This window comes from Ranitomeya variabilis, chromosome 2 (assembly GCF_051348905.1).
Source record: "Ranitomeya variabilis isolate aRanVar5 chromosome 2, aRanVar5.hap1, whole genome shotgun sequence".
Taxonomy (NCBI): Eukaryota; Metazoa; Chordata; class Amphibia; order Anura; family Dendrobatidae; genus Ranitomeya; species Ranitomeya variabilis.
This window is the reverse complement of record NC_135233.1, coordinates 143246775-143252774: the sequence shown is the minus strand read 5'-3', so window position 1 is coordinate 143252774 and position 6000 is coordinate 143246775.

The window sequence follows — 6000 nt, the reverse complement described above, 5'->3', positions numbered from 1 at the left end:
GGGGTGGAATATGAGCCATGCATACAGGAGGGGAATATGAGCCATGCATACAGGGGGGGAATATGAGCCATGCATACAGGGGGGAAATATGAGCCATGCATACAGGGTGGGAATATGAGCCATGCACACAGGAGGGGGAATATGAGCCATGCATACAGGAGGGGTGGAATATGAGCCATGCATACAGGAGGGAGAATATGAGCCCTGCATACAGGAGGGGGAATATGAGCCATGCATACAGGAGGGGGAATGTGAGCCATGCATACAGGGGGAATATGAGCCATGCATAGAGGGGGGGGAATATGAGCCATGCATACAGGGGGAATATGAGCCATGCATACAGGAGGGGGAATATGAGAGATGTGTACAGGGGGTAATATGAGCCATGCATACAGGGGGAATATGAACCATGCATACAGGGAGCTAATATGAGCCATGCATGCAGGGGGGATATGAGCCATGCATACAGGAGGGGGAATATGAGCCATGGATACAGGGGGGGAATATGAGCCATGCATACGGGGGGAATATGAGCCATGCACACAAGAGGGGAATATGAGCCATACATACAGGGGGGAATATGAGCCATGCATACAGGGGGGGATATGAGCCATGCATACAGGGGGGAATATGAGCCATGCATACAGGGGGGAATATGAGCCATGCATACAGGGGGGGGAATATGAGCCATGCATACAGGGGGAATATGAGCAATGCATACAGGAGGGGGAATATGAGCCATGCATACAGGAGGGGGAATATGAGCCATGCATACAGGGGGGAATATGAGCCATGTGTACAGGGGGGAAATATGAGCCATGCATACAGGGGGGGAATATGAGCCATGCATACAGGGTGGGAATATGAGCCATGCACACAGGAGGGGGAATATGAGCCATGCATACAGGAGGGTGGAATATGAGCCATGCATACAGGGTGGAATATGAGCCATGCATACAGGGGGGGAATATGAGCCATGCATACAGGGGGAAATATGAGCCATGCATACAGGAGGGGGAATATGAGCCATGCATACGGGGGGAATATGAGCCATGCATACAGGGAGCTAATATGAGCCATGCATGCAGGGGGGGATATGAGCCATGCATACAGGGGGGGGATATGAGCCATGCATACAGGGGGGGGAGGATATGAGCCATGCATACAGGAGGGGGAATATGAGCCATGCATACAGGGGGGGAATATGAGCCATGCATACGGGGGGAATATGAGCAATGCATACAAGAGGGGAATATGAGCCATACATACAGGGGGGGAATATGAGCCATGCATACAGGGGGGGATATGAGCCATGCATACAGGGGGGAATATGAGCCATGCATACAGGGGGGAATATGAGCCATGCATACAGGGGGGGGAATATGAGCCATGCATACAGGGGGAATATGAGCAATGCATACAGGAGGGGGAATATGAGCCATGCATACAGGAAGGGGAATATGAGCCATGCATACAGGGGGGGGAATATGAGCCATGTGTACAGGGGGGGAATATGAGCCATGCATACAGGGGGGGAATATGAGCCATGCATACAGGGTGGGAATATGAGCCATGCACACAGGAGGGGGAATATGAGCCATGCATACAGGAGGGTGGAATATGAGCCATGCATACAGGAGGGGGAATATGAGCCCTGCATACAGGAGGGGGAATATGAGCCATGCATACAGGAGGGGGAATATGAGCCATGCATACAGGGGGGAATATGAGCCATGCATACAGGGGGGGGAATATGAGCCATGCATACAGGGGAAATATGAGCCATGCATACAGGAGGGGGAATATGAGCCATGCATATGGGGGGAATATGAACCATGTGTACAGGGGGGGAATATGAGCCATGCATACAGGGGGAATATGAGCCATGCATACAGGGAGCTAATATGATCCATGCATGCAGGGGGGGATATGAGCCATGCAAACAGGGGGGGGGGATATGAGCCATGCATACAGGGGGGGGGGATATGATCCATGCATACGGGAGGGGGAATATGAGCCATGCATACAGGGGGGGAATATGAGCCATGCATACAGGGGGAATATGAGCCATGCATACAAGAGGGGAATATGAGCCATACATACAGGGGGGGAATATGAGCCATGCATACAGGGGGGATATGAGCCATGCATACAGGGGGGAATATGAGCCATGCATACAGGGGGGAATATGAGCAATGCATACAGGAGGGGGAATATGAGCCATGCATACAGGAGGGGGAATATGAGCCATGCATACAGGGGGGGAATATGAGCCATGTGTACAGGGGGGAATATGAGCCATGCATACAAGAGGGGAATATGAGCCATACATACAGGGGGGAATATGAGCAATGCATACAGGAGGTGGAATATGAGCCATGCATACAGAAGGGGGAATTTGAGCCATGCATACAGGGGGGGAATATGAGCCATGCATACAGGGGGGGAATATGAGCCATGCATACAAGAGGGGAATATGAGCCATACATACAGGGGGGAATATGAGCCATGCATACAGGGGGGGATATGAGCCATGCATACAGGGGGGAATATGAGCCATGCATACAGGGGGGAATATGAGCCATGTATACAGGGGGGAATATGAGCCATGCATACATGGGGGGAATATGAGCCATGCATACAGGGGGGATATGAGCCATGCATACAGGGGGGAATATGAGCCATGCATACAGGGGGGAATATGAGCCATGCATACAGGGGGGGGAATATGAGCCATGCATACAGGGGGAATATGAGCAATGCATACAGGAGGGGGAATATGAGCCATGCATACAGGAGGGGGAATATGAGCCATGCATACAGGGGGGGAATATGAGCCATGTGTACAGGGGGGAATATGAGCCATGCATACAAGAGGGGAATATGAGCCATACATACAGGGGGGAATATGAGCCATGCATACAGGGGGGGATATGAGCCATGCATACAGGGGGGAATATGAGCCATGCATACAGGGGGGAATATGAGCCATGTATACAGGGGGGAATATGAGCCATGCATACATGGGGGGAATATGAGCCATGCATACAGGGGGGATATGAGCCATGCATTCAGGGGGGAATATGAGCCACGCATAAAGGGGGGAATATGAGCCATGCATACAGGGGTGGAATATGAGCCATGCATACAGGGGGGAATATGAGCCATGCATACAGGGGGGAATATGAGCCATGCATACAGGGGTGGAATATGAGCCATGCATACAGGGGGGAATATGAGCCATGCATACAGGGGGTAATATGAGCCATGCATACAGGGGGGGGGAATATGAGCCATGCATACAGTGGGAATATGAGCAATGCATACAGGAGGGGGAATATGAGCCATGCATACAGGAGGGGGAATATGAGCCATGCATACAGGGGGGTTATATGGGCCATGTACAGGGGGGGAATATGAGCCATGCATACAGGGAGCTAATATGAGCCATGCATGCAGGGGGGGTATGAGCCATGCATACAGGGGGGGAATATGAGCCATGCATACAGGAGGGGGAATATGAGCCATGCATACAGGAAGGGGAATATGAGCCATGCATACAGGGGGGGGAATATGAGCCATGTGTACAGGGGGGGAATATGAGCCATGCATACAGGGGGGGAATATGAGCCATGCATACAGGGTGGGAATATGAGCCATGCACACAGGAGGGGGAATATGAGCCATGCATACAGGAGGGTGGAATATGAGCCATGCATACAGGAGGGGGAATATGAACCCTGCATACAGGAGGGGGAATATGAGCCATGCATACAGGAGGGGGAATATGAGCCATGCATACAGGGGGGAATATGAGCCATGCATACAGGGGGGGGAATATGAGCCATGCATACAGGGGAAATATGAGCCATGCATACAGAAGGGGGAATATGAGCCATGCATATGGGGGGAATATGAACCATGTGTACAGGGGGGGAATATGAGCCATGCATACAGGGGGAATATGAGCCATGCATACAGGGAGCTAACATGAGCCATGCATGCAGGGGGGGATATGAGCCATGCAAACAGGGGGGATATGAGCCATGCATACAGGGGGGGAGGATATGATCCATGCATATGGGAGGGGGAATATGAGCCATGCATACAGGGGGGGAATATGAGCCATGCATACGGGGGGAATATGAGCCATGCATACAAGAGGGGAATATGAGCCATACATACAGGGGGGGAATATGAGCCATGCATACAGGGGGGATATGAGCCATGCATACAGGGGGGAATATGAGCCATGCATACAGGGGGGAATATGAGCAATGCATACAGGAGGGGGAATATGAGCCATGCATACAGGAGGGGGAATATGAGCCATGCATACAGGGGGGGAATATGAGCCATGTGTACAGGGGGGAATATGAGCCATGCATACAAGAGGGGAATATGAGCCATACATACAGGGGGGAATATGAGCAATGCATACAGGAGGTGGAATATGAGCCATGCATACAGAAGGGGGAATTTGAGCCATGCATACAGGGGGGGAATATGAGCCATGCATACAGGGGGGGAATATGAGCCATGCATACAAGAGGGGAATATGAGCCATACATACAGGGGGGAATATGAGCCATGCATACAGGGGGGGATATGAGCCATGCATACAGGGGGGAATATGAGCCATGCATACAGGGGGGAATATGAGCCATGTATACAGGGGGGAATATGAGCCATGCATACATGGGGGGAATATGAGCCATGCATACAGGGGGGATATGAGCCATGCATACAGGGGGGAATATGAGCCATGCATACAGGGGGGAATATGAGCCATGCATACAGGGGGGGGAATATGAGCAATGCATACAGGAGGGGGAATATGAGCCATGCATACAGGAGGGGGAATATGAGCCATGCATACAGGGGGGGAATATGAGCCATGTGTACAGGGGGGAATATGAGCCATGCATACAAGAGGGGAATATGAGCCATACATACAGGGGGGAATATGAGCAATGCATACAGGAGGTGGAATATGAGCCATGCATACAGAAGGGGGAATTTGAGCCATGCATACAGGGGGGGAATATGAGCCATGCATACAGGGGGGGAATATGAGCCATGCATACAAGAGGGGAATATGAGCCATACATACAGGGGGGAATATGAGCCATGCATACAGGGGGGGATATGAGCCATGCATACAGGGGGGAATATGAGCCATGCATACAGGGGGGAATATGAGCCATGTATACAGGGGGGAATATGAGCCATGCATACATGGGGGGAATATGAGCCATGCATACAGGGGGGATATGAGCCATGCATACAGGGGGGAATATGAGCCATGCATACAGGGGGGAATATGAGCCATGCATACAGGGGGGGGAATATGAGCCATGCATACAGGGGGAATATGAGCAATGCATACAGGAGGGGGAATATGAGCCATGCATACAGGAGGGGGAATATGAGCCATGCATACAGGGGGGGAATATGAGCCATGTGTACAGGGGGGAATATGAGCCATGCATACAAGAGGGGAATATGAGCCATACATACAGGGGGGAATATGAGCAATGCATACAGGAGGTGGAATATGAGCCATGCATACAGAAGGGGGAATTTGAGCCATGCATACAGGGGGGGAATATGAGCCATGCATACAGGGGGGGAATATGATCCATGCATACAAGAGGGGAATATGAGCCATACATACAGGGGGGAATATGAGCCATGCATACAGGGGGGGATATGAGCCATGCATACAGGGGGGAATATGAGCCATGCATACAGGGGGGAATATGAGCCATGTATACAGGGGGGAATATGAGCCATGCATACATGGGGGGAATATGAGCCATGCATACAGGGGGGATATGAGCCATGCATTCAGGGGGAAATATGAGCCACGCATAAAGGGGGGAATATGAGCCATGCATACAGGGGTGGAATATGAGCCATGCATACAGGGGGGAATATGAGCCATGCATACAGGGGGGAATATGAGCCATGCATACAGGGGTGGAATATGAGCCATGC